Source organism: Toxorhynchites rutilus, chromosome 1 (assembly GCF_029784135.1).
Source record: "Toxorhynchites rutilus septentrionalis strain SRP chromosome 1, ASM2978413v1, whole genome shotgun sequence".
NCBI lineage: Eukaryota > Metazoa > Arthropoda > Insecta > Diptera > Culicidae > Toxorhynchites > Toxorhynchites rutilus.
The window spans coordinates 180,409,173-180,428,782 of NC_073744.1; the positions used below are offsets into that span (position 1 = coordinate 180,409,173).

Consider the following 19,610-nt stretch of genomic DNA (forward strand, 5'->3'; position numbering starts at 1 on the left):
TATTTGGTCTTCGGCCCTTCGCTCTCATGCGATAAGGCGCGAGACCATGCGGTTAGCAATTAGACTCTGCCTTCCGTACGGAAACCTAAACAAACATCATCTTGCACGCTCTTTTGGTTTCTTCGTCCTCATGCGATAAGGAACGAACTTGGCTAATTGCCGTCATTAAATATTTATTTTTGTCTGGCTCCCTATCTGGGCTGCACTTGATCAAACTAGCACCCCTTGGGTGGCCCAGTGCTCTCGCTTGGGTCTTATCTAAACTCATAAGGCTCGGATGTAAAAACATCTGGCACGGTAATCTTGTTGGAAGATGGAAAGAGAAACAGTCCCTTTTCGTTGGTATCGATTTTTATTTGCGCCTGTTGCGCTTATCTCATACAGACCCAGGCTGAGTCAAAACATATGCTCGCCTGAATCTGTTTACAAATAAATTTGTTCTTTTAATTACGCCAAATGCGCTACTAAATCAAAATTTACATTGCGCCTGGAAGCGCTCCTATCATTCAATTTTACTGGGTCCGTAACAGCCAATTTCCCCACGCTCCATGGATTAGAAGTCTGTGTTAGGGAAACAAATTTCAGTCGGAACAAAAATACCACCGACTTACATGTATTTGCAATGCCGATTTCTTCAATGCTGCTTGATTCTGAAGCCTGTGTTAGGGAACACATTTCGATGAGAACAAAAGTCCCCATACTTTCATGTATTTACAATGCCGTTTTCGCCAAGGCTGCTTGGCTTTGATGGCTGTGTTGGGGAAACCGTAAATCGGGTCAATCAAAACGAGGCAGTTCTTCTTCTTCTTCTTCAATGGCACTAACGTTCCTAGAGGAACTTCGCCGTCTCAACGTAGTATTACTTGCGTCATTTTTATTTGTACTTAGTTGAGATTTCTATGCCAAATAACACGTCTTGAATGCATTCTGAGTGGCAAACTCTAGAATACGCGTGATCACAGTGCAAGTCGGAGGAAATTTCTTTGACGAAAAAATCCCCCGACCAGAACGGGAATCGAACCCGAACACCCGGCATGTTAGTTATGACGCTAACCACTCGGCCAAGGGAGCACGGAGGGAAACGAGGTAGTTAGGGTGTTTAGATAACGCTTAACATTTTACAGTTATTCAATTGTTTATCTAATGAAAAATAACATTTTATTAATCGCCATAGATGCGTAGAAATATTTTACTTTTACAGACTTTTCCACATTTTTAACAGACATTCACATGTTTTTACAGACATTTTTTAAAAGTCATCTGGTATCTCTTCGTTTCACTTTTTATCGAATATTTTCAAATCGCAGGAGTAAACATTTACGTGACTCTGACTTCGTTTGTTTTTATTTCGTTCGGATAAAACGTTTTGTCAAAGAAAGTGGACATTAAGAATGCGTTGCTCAGTGAAAGGCTGAGATGGTCTTTCAGAGATGCAATGGTCAATTAAACAATTGACGGAAAAATGTAGTTCGTTCATTTTATAATTTCATTTTATAATTATAATTATAATTAATACCCTTTTCACAGTGTGGATTATCATAAGAAAAATCTCTTTGACATTTCAGTTGGATCTTTTTTGATATCCGTTTTGATTCAGTCCGCACTACCTAGATTTTTTCGGTGCTCGAAAAAAGGTCCAAAAATTCGTACCTCTACACTAGAACACTCCCTTAAGAAAATAAATGTGTTTTTTTTTTCACAAAAAGCAAGAGTCATCAAATAGGTCAGAAAAGTAAATAGACATCCCTGTGTATCCAATGCACCATCCACGCCAGCCAGTAACGCGATGATGAATCGTGATCTTTCGTCACATATGGAGAGGATTTGTTTGCTTCATTTCGCGTAGTGGCACCAGAGATCATCTCACGTGCGGTGGCGTGCGATTGCATGAATCTTCTCCAGCAAGAACACTACTAGCTCAACGTACAAAACTACACACATCATCACACACAAATCAGCACACACCACTCTGGTCAGTCCTCACGCCGGAGGCTTTGGGGGTGGAAGCGAAGCCTCGGTTACGTAACAACTCGTGGCTGGTTTTGTTTGTTAGTGCGGCTTTGGAGGGCTCATTAAAATAAAAAGAGCACTTTGGTGGAGAGAATTCGCGCGCTAGCATGCATGCATGCATGCATTCACGATGCGGACATCGGTAGTGGTCCGCTGCCCCGGTACCTTAGTTTTGTTTGCCTAAACACTACCTTCTGCGGAATGTCCGCCAGGGCTACTGCTTTGGTAACGCACGGAATGACAGATGCTGTTACGATTGGCCAACGTGCGCCGTTAATATAGTGCGCGGTGGGTTCGATTGTGCGTGTGTGAATTTCCACAGCCACAGGGTAGTTGTTCTGAAACCTAACCCCACATTCGCCCCGCGCATACACACCAAACTGCAACTGAGACGAACTATCGGCAATATTTACTGCCGTCTTCCACTTGCATATATCTTGTTAGCCGTCAGTTGGGAAAGCGATCGAGGGGTGAGCGAGACAGGGGGTGAGCGATAAAATTTATGGGAAGTAAAGTGCTCACGATTTTTCAACGCGCGGTGCACACTGTGGGTGCATTTTGCGAACTCTGTGGCTGCAATTGCTGCTCTATTGTCGTTATAACCAACGATGACGATTGCACCTCACCACACGTCACCGTGGAATGTTCGATTCCACCGGAGTTTGGCTAACAAGTTTGTCCACAAAAAGGGTTATTGGAAAATAGCGTCGCCCGGGATTCGAGTGCGGGAGGAGGGAAGGAGGATTGTTTGTGTCGTATAAATATAAACTGAGTGAGTTGCAGCGCACTAATATCGTGTGAAAAACGTGATGACCTTATAACGTTATGAGCACCGGGTCGGGCGATTAGAGTGAGCACAGTTCGTTGGGGGCTTAAGGTGGGGTCTCGAATTGCTGACTGTACCAATAAACATGTCGAAAGACCCGGGTTCGCGTTGTGTTGTTACTTGCATATGTCACCCTCCTCATCGTTTGAGGGCAATTAAGTTATTTTCTTATTTTGTTTACTCAGCGCTCGGTGTTGTTTGAGTGATGTCTGCTAGACTTCGGGCAATAAACTTGTGGATTCATTTGCTTGTTATGTTCCGAAGCGGCCGATTCTACCTTCTATTTACGTCGCTGTTAGGTGTTTATAGTTGTTTTTTCTCCAGCCGCTAGTCGATTCGTTCTAGCAAACACAGCTAATAACAGGTTTCAGCGCATCCTCCGATAACGGTTTTCCGATGGACAGTTATTATTTGGATAACAAGTATGAGAACACTGTGGGAAATTGCTGTTCTGGGGTTGAGATTTTGATTGTTGTATGTCTTTTGTACATTTTCATCATATTCATCGCCAGTTATTATATTTTACAGAATTTTCAATCATCGTTTCCATCGTGCATTCGCATTCGTTTAACAGCATCAGAACCAGGACTTTACAATTTCACTTCAATAAATACACCGTCACTCAATATTGAGCCTATCGCCATTCAATTTCATACAAGCTTGTGCAGACTGAAAATCGTGCTACTCTTTCTTCACACTCAATAAAGAGAACATTACTTCACCTTCGTACAGTATCATTTCATTTCACGTTCATTACTTTCATTCTTCACACGAAAGCGAAATTATCAAATCGTCAAATGAAAACGAAAGGTTCCTATATCGAATGAAAGTGTCTTATTTCGAATGAAAATTTTATTCACTGGAATTAATGAACATTCATGACGAGGTGAATGAATGTGCGGTAGGGTAGGGCGGGGTAAATTGGTCAGTGACGATATCTTGAAATCTGAGCGTCCATCCATAGCGATCTATGGGTGAAAAATAGCCAATTACTGATGCAATAAAAAAAAACGAATCGGAAAAATCTTTTTATTGAGTAGGTTAAAAAAATACGAAAATGGTGCCGATTTTACCAAAAATTATTCACTGTTTGCGCATTATAAAATTGGTTCTGAAAATGGTTAATAATCATGAAAAAAATCGGTTCTAAAGTGAAGCAAAAGTTTTTTTTTGTATGCATTAGTTTTGAATGTTAATAGAAATTGCTTTTAAAATCATTTTTATTGAATTTTCATGAATATTCTTTTTCATATATACAGCGTGGAAAATCCATACAGCGTAAAAAATCCATTTTTTTTGCATTTTTGCCAAAAATGATTTTTTTCAAAAATTCATAACTTTCGAATCACTGGACCAATTCAGATGTTCGACACATTAAATTAAAGCCAATAAGCTGGTCTTTTTTGAAAAAAATACTACAGTTACAGGAAATTTGAATTATGTTTTCGTTATTATTGATTGTATTTGTTTTTTATAGTTTTCATGGTCTCGGGACCAAAGGCGCTATACCTTTTTATATTTTTTCTGGAAGGCAGAAGATTTTTCACATAACATATCTCGAAATCAGGGAGGCGTTTTTCCGTTTCTGAGTTATGATTTTTCCAGGTTAACCAATGGTCCGAAAAATCTTTTTTTCCCATTTTTTCCACTACAAAAAATCATAACTTTTGATCTACTGGACCGATTCAGATGATCGACATATCAAATTAAAGCTAATAAGCTAGTCTTGTTTGAAAAAATATTACACTCTGAAAAAAAATGGATTTTGTTTTCGTAATTATTGATTATATATATTTTTTATAGCTTACATCGTTTCGGGACCATATTTTTCATAGTTTTTCCTGAAAGCTGAGGTTTTTTTTACATAATATATCCGAATACCAGAGAGGTGTTATTTTTCGTTTTTAAGTTATGAATTTTCAAAGTTGACATGTTTTCAGTTTTCGTTCAACATTTCTATGCGACTAGACTGGATGTATGTGATTATTCGTTTGCCACTTTGCTGAAACAGTTCCGAAAGGTGTCGAGAGCTTCGGGTGTAAGGTTCAATTCAGTTTAGTCTCTTTCAATTTATTGAATTTGATTTGTGGTGAAGTAAGCGTACCTTCTCTCAGATTATCATCCCTGGAGGCAGTTCCAAGTTTTTTTTATTTCGAATGAAAATAATTGATTGGTGTTCTTTGATTACTTGAACTCGTAGTACTTACTCTGTCTCCACTTGTATTAAAATTATTGCAATATATCCACAAAAATTTAATCATTGTAACATTTTCTGTTCTTCCTTAACAGAAAAAAGAACTATTCAATCTTCCCTGCAGAAAATTTGATACTCTATTAAAGGATATTCATTCTATACGGAAAATTTAACCATAGTTCATTTTTTTGTATGTAAAATGATATTTTTTAATGTAATCCTTTATTTGCTTCATGAACACATGCAGTTTTTCCAGTTTCGTATTCACAAATAAAAGAGCCGAATATCCGGCTGCTGGATATCCGGCTATCCGGTCACGAAGCTTGTCGGGTATCCGGTATCCGGCCAAACTACTGTCCGTTTCATCACTAGAAAAAACGCTTATTATTTGACCAAAAAGAACGGGCTTATTATATGATAGACATACCCTATATATTGACCAACTTACCTCGTGTGTGGGGTTTGTGAAATTTATTCTGAAATATGAAGACGATAAACAAAAGAAAAATGTCAAATTAATGGTTCTCTGGTTATTGAAAGGGCAAAAGGTAAGCTTCATTGTGGCACATAACATTCTAACGCAAAACTTCGTACTAAAGGGTGTGTCACATCAAATTGCATCACGGAAAAAACGCTGTAGAAATTCGCCCAGTAGACCGATCCTTTTGAAAATTTTAGACAGTAAAATAAAAACTATTAAACAACTTTTGGCATTTTCTTTTTATTCATACTTCGAGCCCAAGCCCGTATGCTCGCACCTTCCTCTTTACCCCGTCCATAAGGTTCTGTACAACGTCAGGTTGTAGTTTTTTTTTGAACAGAAATCCATTTTCTCTTGAAGTCCGCCTCCGATTTGACAACTTTTGGGTTCTTCCGGAGGGCCTGCTTCATAATCGCCCAATATTTCTCTATTGGGTGAAGCTCCGGCGCGTTGGGCGGGTTCATTTCCTTTGGCACGAAGGTGACCCCGTTGGCTTCGTACCACTCCAACACGTCCTTTGAATAGTGGCACGAAGCGAGATCCGGCCAGAAGATGGTCGGGCCCTCGTGCTGCTTCAATAGTGGTAGTAAGCGCTTCTGTAGGCACTCCTTAAGGTAAACCTGCCCGTTTACCGTGCCGGTCACCACGAAGGGGGCGCTCCGCTTTCCGCAAGAGCAGATCGCTTGCCACACCATGTACTTTTTGGTAAACTTGGATAGTTTCTGCTTGCGAATCTCCTCCGGAACGCTGAATTTGTCCTCTTCGGAGAAGAACAACAGGCCCGGCAGCTGACGAAAGTCCGCTTTGACGTAGGTTTCGTCGTCCATTACCAGGCAATGCGGCTTCGTCAGCATTTCGGTGTACAGCTTCCGGGCTCGCGTCTTCCCCACCATGTTTTGCCTTTCGTCGCGGTTAGGAGCCTTCTGAACCTTGTATGTACGCAGGCCCTCCCGCTGCTTGGTCCGCTGGACGAATGAACTTGACAAATTCAGCTTATTGGCGACATCCCGGACCGAACTTCTCGGATCACGTCTAAACTGCTTAACTACGCGCTTGTGATCTTTTTCACTGACGGAGCATCCATTTTTGCCGTTCTTCACCTTCCGGTCGATGGTTAGGTTCGTTTTAGTACTCTGCTGACCGTGGATTGGACGATTCCCAGCATCTTACCGATGTCCCGATGTGACAACTCCGGATTCTCGAAATGAGTGCACAGGATTAATTCACGGCGCTCTTTTTCGTTCGACGACATTTTTCCAAATTTACGAAAAATTGACAGTGAAGCATGGCCAACGTGATCTATACACTCTTATCTGATTATAAGCGAAAGCTGAAGATATAATTGCTAAAAATTAAATTTCTACAGCGTTTTTTCCGTGATGCAATGACACACCCTTTACAAAGTTATAACCAATTTTTTTCAAAAATGACCATCTAAACCCGCCCTATCCTATGCCAGCAAATCTGAAGAATAGGTGGGATGTGAAACGAGTTGGAACCTTTGACCCATTGATTCTGTGGTCACAACTGCTGTGGCGTGAGCTGGTGCGTTATCGTGGTGGAAAAATATCACTCGACTTCCTCTGACTGACTGATGATGAAAGAGGTTTTAAATTTTTCAGTTTATTCGCCTCTAGAAGCATACTGATCTGGATAAAACATAGTGTGTGTTCCTTGGTTCATTCTTCGAGAAGATTTTCAGAAGCGATGAACTAATTCTCAATTTTACTGGAAGGAATCATTTTCTTGGGGCATATATGAGCTATACCTACAAATACCAAAAATCATCGAATAAAATGCTTTTCAAATGAAGCGAATAAGAATCAAACTTCGGACACTAAATCAGATTTCGGACAGATTGAATTCAAATTTTAAAATTGGAAAAAAACTTTTTTTAAATTAATTTTTTTAAAATTCGGAATTATTAAATATATTTGCTGAATTTTTCATTGACTAGCTTCTGCTGTGTACATTCTTTATTTTGGTTTCCTTGAAAAATCTGCACAATTTGTAGGCGTAATTCAGTCTATCCATTGGGGAATGCCAAATATAACGAACTATAAAACTAAATGACAGCTGTCAGAATGGTGGGCATCTCAAAAAGTTCAGAGTTCTATACCTTAATAAAAACACCCATTATTATATGACATAAAGTAAACATGAAGTCATTTCTTACCTCGTCAAATCGCACCAATGTTGCAATGCACCTATGTTACAATTAACACTTTCCGCTTCGATTTTCTCTAGTGCTCCTTATCGCAACCAACACCCGTGAGAACCACCCCCTAGGGTGGTCGAGCCCCCTGCCCTCTTGTATAGCACCTTCCACCGATCTCCGCGCTCCAATCCGTTCCCATCCTCAACCAATTTGCGAACACGCGAGAGAAAGAGCGTGAGTTTGTGCTGTGTGGCTGTCGCAACCCAAAATCGCCTCAGATCAGAGGCCCGATCGAGCCTATAGGTCAACACGAACACACAGCCCTCGTAGCGCTCGTAGCTTCGTTGTTGTGTCACGGTTTCGGCACTAGCAAGCAGGCTAGACCTTTGCGGAGCCACTACGAGCCGATTTAGTACACACCGTCACGATCACCACCACCACCCATTGCAACCCATGCGCTTAGTTAGTACGAGATATGTGTGTACTAAGTGGCGAGAGTCGAAAGAATAATCGAGGGAAACGGCGAGGGTTCGTCGTCAATCGTTTCTTACTCCCCCATCGTGCGGTCGATGGGTGGCGCTGATCTGCAGTTTGAGTTAAGAACTTTCGACCCCTCAAAACAAATTTTTAAATTAAAAAAAAGTTAGAGGATATCAACGTTATGTTTTTTGTCATCGGAACCGTTTTATCATTCGCGGAGTTTGTGTGAGTTTTAAAAGATCACCATCTGATCGAATTCGATTGTGCTTCTGGAGGAAAGTGAAACGATCGTGTGCCGAAGAACGCATCGAAAAGTTTTGATTGCGTTGCACTTCCAGAACAGAACGGTATAGTGATCGCAAGTGGAACCTGTATTCTCGCATGCTCGTGATCGTACTATGTGTTTGCAAAGTGCTGTTTTGTTTTTGTGCCCTGGAAGTCATGAGTAAGCAGTGGCAGTAGAAGCAGAAGCAGCACACCTGCGTTGTGTACGGATAGGCAATGCAATCGTGAAGCACCATTCGCAAGGCTACCTCTAATTGACGTTGATGAGCCATGAAACAGCGGAATTGAGCGTTCTTATCGATTGTGGCGGTGTGCGATAAATGTGAAACTGATACTTTCAGTGTTACGATTTGTATGAACAGTTCATAGTTTGTAATAATCAAACTTTAATTGTTTCGTCTATCGAGAAACATGTAATGTTCATATTTGGAAGTTCGTAATATTTCTCGCTTCGTATGATCCATAACTTGACATTTTTCTGAAACTATTGGGTGAAAAAAACCTCCTAATTAGATGCAATTATTTTACAAAATACGAGGGACACTATTTATATTTCGGAAATAGGAACAAAAACAAATAGTTAAGCTGCGAATATATTTTCATTGTTCTTCAAAGTACTCGCCACGATGATCGATACACTTTTGCATGCGCTTAAACTAATTTTCAAAGCATTTATTCCAATCGACACGAGCCTTTTTTTGAGCGATTGTCAAATTATGTGGGATCCAACGTGAACATAATTTTCGCACAACTAAGTGTTCATGTAAAATCGCTTATATGCTGGTGGAACTAATGCTTAGGGATGCCTCAATCTCACAATAGGTTACATGACGATCTTGCTTAATCATTTCGTGCACAGCATCGATGTTTTCTGGCACTACAGTCGATTTTGGACGACCTCCACGAAACTCGTCGGACAGCGAACTACGACCACGATTGAATTCACTATACCAGCGATTTTGATGGAGATTCATCGCCAAGAGTCAAATTAAGTTGATTGACGCACTCTTATTGTGATAATCCACGTCGAAAGTCGTAAAAAATCATCGCACGAAAATGTTCACGATTCAGTTCCATTTTTTTGCCGAGACCAAACTTTCAACTAAATATAAAATAAACAAATAGCGTCCGTATGACAAAACGTTCTGAGTACGTATATCGTCAAAAATGTCAAACTTTACGATGGAACCGTCAGATTGACTCACATGACATCAGTGTTGCCAATTCCCGAAATATAAATAGTGACCCTCGTACTATTCTTTATGTTTTACATATTTTCGCTCGAACTTCTCGCTTGGCAAGGCAAATGTCTCTGAAATTATTGCGTATCTCCGCATCTGACGTTTCAGTTATATGTTGAGGAGAAAAAGAGAGCACTTCATGCGCTGAGAGAAACAGCTAAACTTAATTATCGATTTTCGGGAAAAATAATCATATTTTGGAAAAAAAAAGCAAAAAAGAAAAGAAAATTGACTCTCCAGTATCAAATGAACATTCTACGTAATAGAATAATAATAGGTGTACCGGTAAGTTTCTTCGTTTTTTTTTCAAAAATTGATGCTTTATTCTGCAAAATTGGTTACAAATCTAATATTCAAAGTATTGCCCATAGTCACAACTTTTTCCCATCTTTCTGGTAATTCACGGATCCCTTTGCGATAATAATCGGCCGGTTTGTCGGCTAACCACAAATCGATCCAATTTTCGACTTCATCAAAATTGGAGAAGTGCTGGTCAACCAGGCCATGTTGCATCGATCGAAAAAGGTAGTAATCGGACGGAGCAATGTCTGGAGAATACCGCGGGTGGGGTAGGATCTCTCATTTCAGCGTTTCCAAGTATGTTTTGACCGGTTTCGTGACATGCGGCCGAGCATTGTCGTGCTGCAAAATAACTTTATCGTGTCTTTGCTCGTATTGTGGCCGTTTTTCCTTCAGTGCACGACTTAAACGCATCAATTGTCGTCGGTAGAGGTCCCTCGTATTGGTTTCCTTCGGTTTTAGCAGCTCATAGTACACCACACACAGCTTGTCCCACCAAATAGACAGCATAACCTTCTGGCCGTGAATATTCCGCGCGGCCGTCGATGTTGATGTAGGGCCGGGGTATCCATACGTTGACCGACGTTTAGGATTGTCGTAATTGACCCACTTTTCATCGTCAGTAACGATACGATGCAAAAAACCCTTTCTTTTATGCCGTTGGAGCAGTTGTTCGCACGTGAAAAAATGGCGTTCGTCGTCTCGTGGCTTCAATTCAATTCAATTGCATCTTTCGGAATGATTTTGAATTGCTTTTAAACGATCGGATATGGTTTGCCAAGCTACTCCAAGTGTATCTGCCAGTTCTTGTTGCGTTTGTGACGGATCTTGATCGAGTAAAGCCTCCAATTCTTCATCTTCAAACTTTTTTGGCGGTCCGGAATGTTCTTCGTCTTCCAAGTCAAAATTACCACTTTTAAACCGTGCAAACCACGTCTGACTCGTTCGCTCAGTTGGAACATGGTCTCCATAAACTTGCACAAAAATGCGATGACTTTGCGCAACTGTTTTCTTCATATTAAAGTAATGAAGTAACACTCCCCGCAAAAAAACTCTCGTTAGGACGAAATTCGACATGTGGTAAAAAACTATGTTGTGTACGCTTCAACATTTTGACATATACTTAAAAAGTCGCGCAATGACAGTTACTTTCCAATGAATGTCAGGAAATTTGATTCACTGGAATAATAATCTGGTTACGCTGTTGTAAACCGAAGAAACTTACCGGTACACCTAATACGTTTTCGGCCAAAGATAAAAAAATCGTCATTGAAATAAGTGTCTGTTAAGATTTAATATATTGATAATTAGGTTAGATGAAAATTTAAAGAAATTCTTCTAATAATATGTAAATAAGGATCAATACAACGTATTTTGAGCATGAACTTCAGATCGTTGTTTTCGATCAAATTTAAACTGTTTGGGTAGTTTACGTAGTTTAGACTGGAAGAGTGCAGCTTTGGCCCATGCAAACTCAAAACAAGTTGTAGATGTCGAGATTGTAGCTTCGATATTAAGAAAACGATACTTCTCTCTTCTCTTTTCTCTCTTCTCTCTTCTCTCTTCTCTCTTCTCTCTTCTCTCTTCTCTCTTCTCTCTTCTCTCTTCTCTCTTCTCTCTTCTCTCTTCTCTCTTCTCTCTTCTCTTCCGCTTTGAGCCGTCTTTATTTTGTTGTATTTGTCTCCACCCAACAATACATTGTCAAGACCGGGACACGGCATAGTCATAGTCAACTGAGGATAGTCGACTGACTAACCGACTGACTATATCCGTAGGCAGTTAGTAATGGCTTTTGGCTTCTTCACGCAGTTTCTCCGCCAAAACGACTGAACAGTCAGTCGGGTGTTTAGTCGCTATCTCCCTCTACCGACTCGACTATATCATTTCATTCTTCCCAGTCAAATTGTGCTCATTGCATTTTGAAGTGACTTCCCCCAAAACGAATTCGTTCCTCTCTCTCTTTCCCATGTATCTTTATGCATGCATCGATGTTTGAGTTCACCGTGGTTTGACAAACGCTACAGGTGAGCTAGTTTTTTTTGTATCGTACACGAAAATTAATCACACGTATAAAATAGCGTGCTGTGTGAGAGCTATTTTGCACGCCTAATACTAACTAATACTAACGCGAGGACCTTTCTAGCATACTTGATAAATGTCTAAGTTCGTTGGTTTGAGTTCACGATGGGTAGAAAATAAACCGTCCATTGATGGGGTAACTACTTTATTGCATAAGAAGTCAAGTTTTCGTTCCTCTTTATATGGATGTACAAAAAGATTGCATACGGGGGTACAAAATTAGTGTCAGGGGGAAATGGAAATGTGGATTGAAGTCAGTTGAATGAAGAGGCAGATTTGTATTCATTAGTCGAGTCAGTTAAAATAACCACTGACTGGACTAGTTCACCAGTCATCCTCGCTAGTCAACGCTAGTCAATTCATTTTCTAGTCAAGTCATTTTTTTGTTGGCAGTGACTGCCGAAGCAGCTCTAGTTGAAGCGGAGCTACTGGGAGTAGAGTCGGTCTTCATTTTTCACCGTCTAAGATTTCGGGCCCTGGTCAAGACAATGGAAATAACCGAAGTAATATGTGAAAACTCGAAAAAAGTACGTATCGTAGTAGGCGCCGGTAGTCCATTTAAAACCGTTGATTTCGTATATGTGAGTTGCGTTACAAAACGATCTGCCTTTAATAATTAATTCCTTCAACTTGCACTGAAAATAAACCATTTCTTGTACACTCAAAATAACAGTGTCGGAAAACGCAAAGTTTCCTAAACGTAGGATCTACCGGAAGGAAAGATGTTTGAAGAAAACGATGATTGTCGAGAGCCGAACCGAAGAGAAGAGAATAATTCTCATTATTCCGATGTGAGAACAGGGAGATTTCTGGATTTCTTTCCCCATACATGTTAAAATGAAAATGATGAACGACAAGGCTATCAGTGAAATCCATTTATGTTTAGAAAGAAGTTTTATTCGGTACGAAGCAATAAAAGAAAAACACAATAACATTGAAGATTGTCTTCAAGTACCCGCTTCTACGATATACGGTCACATTCCGAAGATTTACGAGTTGCCGTAGATCTGACATCACTTCGGGAAAACGAGAGCCCTGAGAGATAATTAAGCGGGAGAGAATTTGATTCTCTAGGTAGGATGATGCATTGCATCGAGTTGAGAATTGATTCTGTGTACGATTTTTGGAGTGGAATGTTCCTTTCAGGTCGCAGCAAACTAATTTTGAAGATGGCTTCCAAATTACGCGGCCCTGGTCACGACACAGAGGTTTTCTCGAATCAATTATTAGCGATTGGAAATGTGGAAATGTACCAGTTGACGGTTTCTATTGAATTCAATTCGATCCCGCCAAAGTTCTGCCATTGGACATCGATGGAAGAGGAAATCATTACCAACATGTTCCCAAACATAACATGACTTCAAGGACATTTTCGATTAAAAAGACATTCGTTTGAAACATTTTCGAAATTTTTAAGTTTGATCATGCATATAGGTTATGAGTACTAACTCCTGAACATTTTTCTGAAGCTCATTCTGTGGATAATGGCGATGAAATCGATATCACATTAAGTTGATTGATATCATTGATTATGTAGAGGATTCCGTTCGGCCGATACGAGAAGGATCTGCAGTATTTGAAGCGCAACACACTATCCATTGTTTAACTAGTAAAAAATGTCCATTATTGAAACGAATATTAAACCAAAAAACTATAGATGGATTATACCTATGATATAACCGCAAGGTTGACGTAGGACTGCCGTTGGCTTAGTAATCATTTGTGTTTCTTGTGTTTATATAAATAGCAATAATCTAACCTCGGATGTCCCTCATTGGGTACGATATCGCCGCTACGCAGAGCTATCTTTTATGTGTATTGATTAAATCAATTGCAAACACATCCCAATTAAGATCATTTCATGCATTATGGTAGTAGTTATCGCAGCAAATAGTTATCAACATTTTGCCTAATCATCAAACGGTATGCATAGAAGTTCAGTGAGTTGGCGACATGAAGGGATATCTTCCAATGCAGTTTTGAATAACCGAGTCAAAGCGTTGCATTTGTATCCGCGTTTGTAGACCGTATTAGCAAAACGAATTCCGGAGTGTAAAAATGCATGAGGATATAAAAGTACAGCCGACATGAATGTATCTGCAATGCCGATTTTCCCAACTTTTTGGTTCCGGAAACTGTATTGGGAAAACACATTTCGGTTTGCAAAAATGCAAGTGAGTACAAAAATACCCGCTGCTTGCATTTAATTTACAATGCAAATCTCTCCATGCTCCATGGTTTTGAAGTCTGTGTCAGGGAAACATTCATTCATTCCAGCGATCGTACCTCAATCGTTGTGCAATCATAACCAGGGTTGCCAATAATAATTTTCAAAAAACTGGAAGATCGCTCTTTAAAAAACTGGAAGAAAACTGGATCCTGTAAAACCGTTTTATTTTTAATTGCCTTTAAAATGATTTTTACCCATTCCAATGATTGGGAAATAAAATCTACTTTGAAGCTTCGTGTCGTATTCATATGCAGTTCACAAAATGGCGAAATAAACAATTAATTAATCATATAAGTCGAGGAGATCAAAATGATGCTATCCACTACTCGAACATTACTGTAAAACAATATTTGAGGATCTTTCTTTCTAGAAAATACGGTTTCATTTGGGTAAAACTTGAAAAATCTCGTATTTTTTGCTTCATGTCCATCATGTCCTTCATGACATGTCATGTCCAGATTAATTAGGGTGCATAGGGACACGGAATTTAACTCCAATGTTCTGTTATTTTTCTACTAACGCAAATTTTGATTTTTTGATAGTGTTCTGTTTGACCATATTTGTTGCTATCTTTTTCTCACTTACGAAGAACGTAGGATAAGAAAAATAAATCTTCGGCTCGACGTTCTTGCGTGGTTTGTTTCAGCTCCCATTTGTTAACATTTGAATACGGACATTGACAATTGCAACGAATAGGAACTCAAACAAAACACGCAAAACTGTCAAACAGACGTCTCCGTGCACTAATTTATGCAGTGATCTATGTATCAAAATTCGGGAATATTTTTTCCACGAGTCCCATAATATTATTTCCATACTAAAAAGAGCACATTCAATGCCAAAGCAACGCTGCTCAAGTGTTACTATGGTATTGAAATTATAAAATATTGGAATTGAAAAGCTATTTCTCTCTAATTATTTTATTCTTTTGTATTTTACTTTTATATCAGACTTGTCCAAACTAAATTTGGGTATCAAGATCAAAATGAGGTATCCTTAGGTATTTTCTCCTGGTCGAGAATATACTTTTGGAAAAATATCCACAGTATACACACTTGCTAAATAAACACTATAGTGCTTATGTATTTTATGCAAATTCTGCATTTTTTTTTCGAAATATGAATCAAATAGGAGAGTTTAGATCATGCGTAATATTAATGCTATTTAGAACTAAAAATCCTTTGAGAGTCCATTAAACACTAATATCTCATTGATGTAAACGAGGACAAGATTACTTGGGTTTTATGTTCATATCAATCAAAGTCAATGGAACTCATTGACACTGAGGTCTTCTGAAATTTAAAATGATTTGGAGGGCCTATAACATTTGATGATTATATAAACTCAAATCCAGCATAGCACACGGGCTCTATGAACCTATTTGGGCAAGACTATGAACTTTGCTAGTTGAAATGGTAGTTCAATTAGTCTCAACTAGGAGGACCTACAAATTCGGAAGTGTAAGCATGTAAAAAATAACACTGAGTTGAGTGTGAAATAAAAGAAAGATCAATCCAAGGTAAACACAAATTGGATCGAACGAACGATAAATGTAAAAAAAAACTAAATTGGGCCAGGGATAGGAAGCGTGAGTGAGGGATATTGTTTATGCATTTTGAATTTATTTTACATAAAATGGGTAAAACTGAAACATATAAAAACTGGATAAAACTGGATAATATTTGAAAAAACTGGAAGATTTTAGGGTTTAACTGTTTGACTGGATCGAGTGAAAAAAACTGGAAGAATCCAGTTTAAACTGGAACATTGGCAACGCTGATCATAACTGAGTGGATTTCCGATCGGCACTCGCTTATATCCGATTGGTGTGATTTTATTTTGCGATCTAACGTACAAACCTACACCTAGGCGACACTGCGGTGAAAGTGATGATGGTTTTAAACTTTGCCATATGAGTTTACAGGTGGTTTGTAGTTCTTTCCATAAATTGCAATGTTATAATCATCATAATCAGTTTTTTTGATCGCGATGAGTGTGGAAGAAATTCAATTCTGTCCATTTTTATATATAACATGTTATTTTGCTACCTCTTTCAGTATTGGAAACTGTTTAACACGTTCGGCGCCCAAAGCGGCCTTTCTAAGTTTCTTGCGGAATCCAACTTGCGAATAAATTATTAAATGAAGATCAAACTTAGTTTGTAGACAACTTTTACATGATCTAGCAATATTTTATTTAATTTGAAGATGAATTGACAACAATAACATATGCTAAAGTCATGTTATATGGGTTTTGCAAAAAGCTGCCATACAAACCATCCGCACTATAAATCAATAAAAAGTATAGTATAAACATTATAATGATATGGTTATAATTTTATTATTTTTCTACATATCCTATAGTTACACTTAGGTGCCTATTCTATCAAATTCCTTTTAAAAATCGTATTAAATTTGAACGAGGAAAGTGTCACCCATATCTGGGTGACGGGGCGTCGAAAGTGTTAAATATTGACATTGGTTGCAACAAAGTAGAAAATTCGAGAACACATTAAAAAACAAGTAGAAAAATGTATGATTCCTGCATGTGAGAACTACCTTGGGAAGCTCGGAAATAAAATATACGTGATTTGTTTTTGAGTTTTAGGTTACATAATCATCGTTTTATTAGTTTAAAAACAGAATTCAGATGTCTCACCGATCGTTTACGTTTTGCGTTAGATCGCCAATAGCCTGTTTTGAAAGCCATTTTAGGGCTATTGAAACAAGATTTTGGATCAAAATGTAACAAGCATATAACACGTAGACATTTTATCTTTCGAATAAAGTGTTTAACATACCATTTCGTTCAGTTGTTTAGGAGGTATTAACGCTCGAAATCTGGTTTCTCTGGCGTAACGCTTTCATTTTCGAAACTTTGAACATTCACCCCAGTATAGAAATGAAAGACGTTGTTCTACTTCAAAAGACATCATCATTTTATTCGCTGTGCCATCTGGTTGTAAACCTAGCGTAAATTCATCAATAGCTCGCGGACTGATATGATTGACGTACTTTCAATCCATCACAACTTGTTTCATTTCCGACAGGGATTATGCAATGTGATTGAGAAAAAATATCAACAAATTATTAACACCTTGCATACATTTCTCGATGATCAAGGATCTTGCTACTCCGCGTGATTCCTTCAAATATTTTCTTCTTTATGTCCACTCGACTGATAATCGGTTGCTAAACGAGCTGTTGTGTACCGACAGGTGTCAATTACACTTTCAAACGCCATCACTCTCGCCTCCACTAATCGGAATGCACACGCACCCAATTTGCTAGCCTTGAGCTCGGTCCAACTTGGCCTTCGGTTGCCAAACAATCATCCCCACAAGCCAGCCACAATTTGGCTTGTTTATCAACTTGCGTGTGATCACGAAAATAATGGTTCGTCGTGAAATGGAGTTGCCGCTGGCGTCTGCGCAAACACCGTCGTGACGAAAAAATAATTAGCGGGTGGCCAATTGTGATGGGGTGAGTCATAGCTAAGAGTCAATCGAGAGGCAAAGATAGTGAGAGAGAGAGAGGAAGAATGGAGTGCTAAGATTATTACTCAATCGTTAAATACACCCGTTTCGGAGGCCCCGTTCGTTTCGCGCTGGGTGTCTTCTTTGTCTGGCCGGATGATTACGGTGGCGAACGGCAATTGTTGGCAAGTGCTGGGCGCCGTGAGCTGTGTGTATTCGTCTGTGGCACCGGATCATGGGCCGGGCCCACTGGCAACACTAGCCGGGAACCGTATCGCACAGGAACCATTTTCGGTACAGTGCACCGCCGCTGTTCCGCGCCAGGCGGCACACCTCACTGGTTGTTGTTGTGTTTCGTTCGTCTCATGTACACACCACCATCCGTATATACTTCTTCAGCATAGATTTTCTCCCCCACCCACCCCCTGAAACCAAAGTATCGTACCGCGCTGAGTCAAGTCGCCCGTCAGAAGTAATTCTACCCTGGTCACCACCAGCCACCGGGCGTCTTCCAGTCTCTCGCTCTCTGTGTGTCTCCATGTTGGAGCCCCGTTTTGTGCCGCTGAGCCAAGCTATCGGTGAGAAAATACATCAGTTCCAGTTAGCGCAGCGCAGCGACTTGGCGCAGCAAGTGGCGAAGAACCTCCCCCACCTGAGGAGCCCGTGTGTGTGTGTGTTTTACCTTTTCAATTTTCATTCCCGTTCGATCGGCGCGGCGGGAAAAAGTAAAATTCGTGCGGTCCGATGGAACGAAAGTGAATTATAGTGGCCACCCTGTGGGTTGGCTAACGTTTCCCTGTTCAACAAGTGTGTTTGTGCTCCTAATCTAGTGGAAATTTGAGAATCCCGTAAGGCACGAGGAGGAAAAAATCGGTACAAGAGGGCAATAGGGCTGTCGAAGCTTCGAATCCAGAGCTTGAAGATTTTCGGCAAAAAAAAGAAATTTCTCGCTGTGAAGAGCGGCACCACCACTAGAAACAAACCATTCGAAGAATATGAATGTTTCCAATCATCTGAGTGATTTTTCACAACCCTATTCCACTTAGTAATGATACCATCTGTAGTGCGATAGATTACGGTTTGCGGCGTGTGCCTTTCAATTCCATTTGCAGTTTAACACGGGGTGTAGTTACGAGAACATGTGTTTCGTCGAGCCCTCTCCGGCCCCTGGCCATGCAACGGAGGGCTTAGTGCTGAAATCACATCGCGCTGATAACCGATCGCAAGTGTTAATTGGAAGCCCCAGAAACAAAAGAACCCCCCAAAGTCAAAGCCAACAATAAGGTGTAAACTAAATGGTTATCGCGGATATGCAGCCACGATCACCTCCCCACGATCCGGACGAAGAGCTTAAGTGTGAAGATTTTATCCGAATCGGAGTGCGCGTCGCTTCTTCAATGAAGGGAAAATTCAGTGTGATTCCACCCCCGCTGTGAAGACATAATCCATTTATCTACAAAAAAAAACTCGAACAAGCGACTAGAATTGAACAATCAAATGAAAGTGAAGGCTCTTCGTGATTTAGTTTCGTTCTTTTGTTATTGTGCAAAACAGCTGAAGCAGAAGCGGCAAACAATGCGGCGAATGTGACGGGGTGGCTTAAAATATGACAAAGATACTCCGCGGCTGAAGTGTCATTGCCATAAGCCACCGATTGTTTCGGAAGCTTTTCCGAAAATGTTCTGGAGGATGTCATTTAGAATGGATTTCTCAGACCGCATGCCTTGGAAATGAGTGACCCCTATTGTCTGTGAAGGGAGGGATTTTTCTAATCCCTTGACCCCACTCGGTCATTGTTGCAAGTCAAGAACACGCTTTGGTAGTCATGAAAACATTGACAAACATAAATAC

General features: G+C 39.9%; 1 protein-coding gene across 3 annotated transcripts in view; it reads left to right on the top strand.

Annotated features, from left to right (window-relative positions):
- The window catches only part of LOC129762508 (uncharacterized), a 232,342-nt gene that overhangs the window by 58,507 nt on the left and 154,225 nt on the right, over window positions 1–19,610 (top strand). Inside the window, exon 1 of one of the 3 annotated variants that reach the window (XM_055760826.1) lies at window positions 8,230–8,374. The exons of 1 other annotated variant lie outside the window; for it this stretch is intronic. The gene's annotated coding sequence lies outside the window, so the exon portion shown is untranslated. Of the gene's footprint in view, window positions 1–8,229; window positions 8,375–18,895; window positions 19,044–19,610 lie in introns of those variants that run through there. One more of the 3 variants, XM_055760834.1, reaches the window with a different exon arrangement.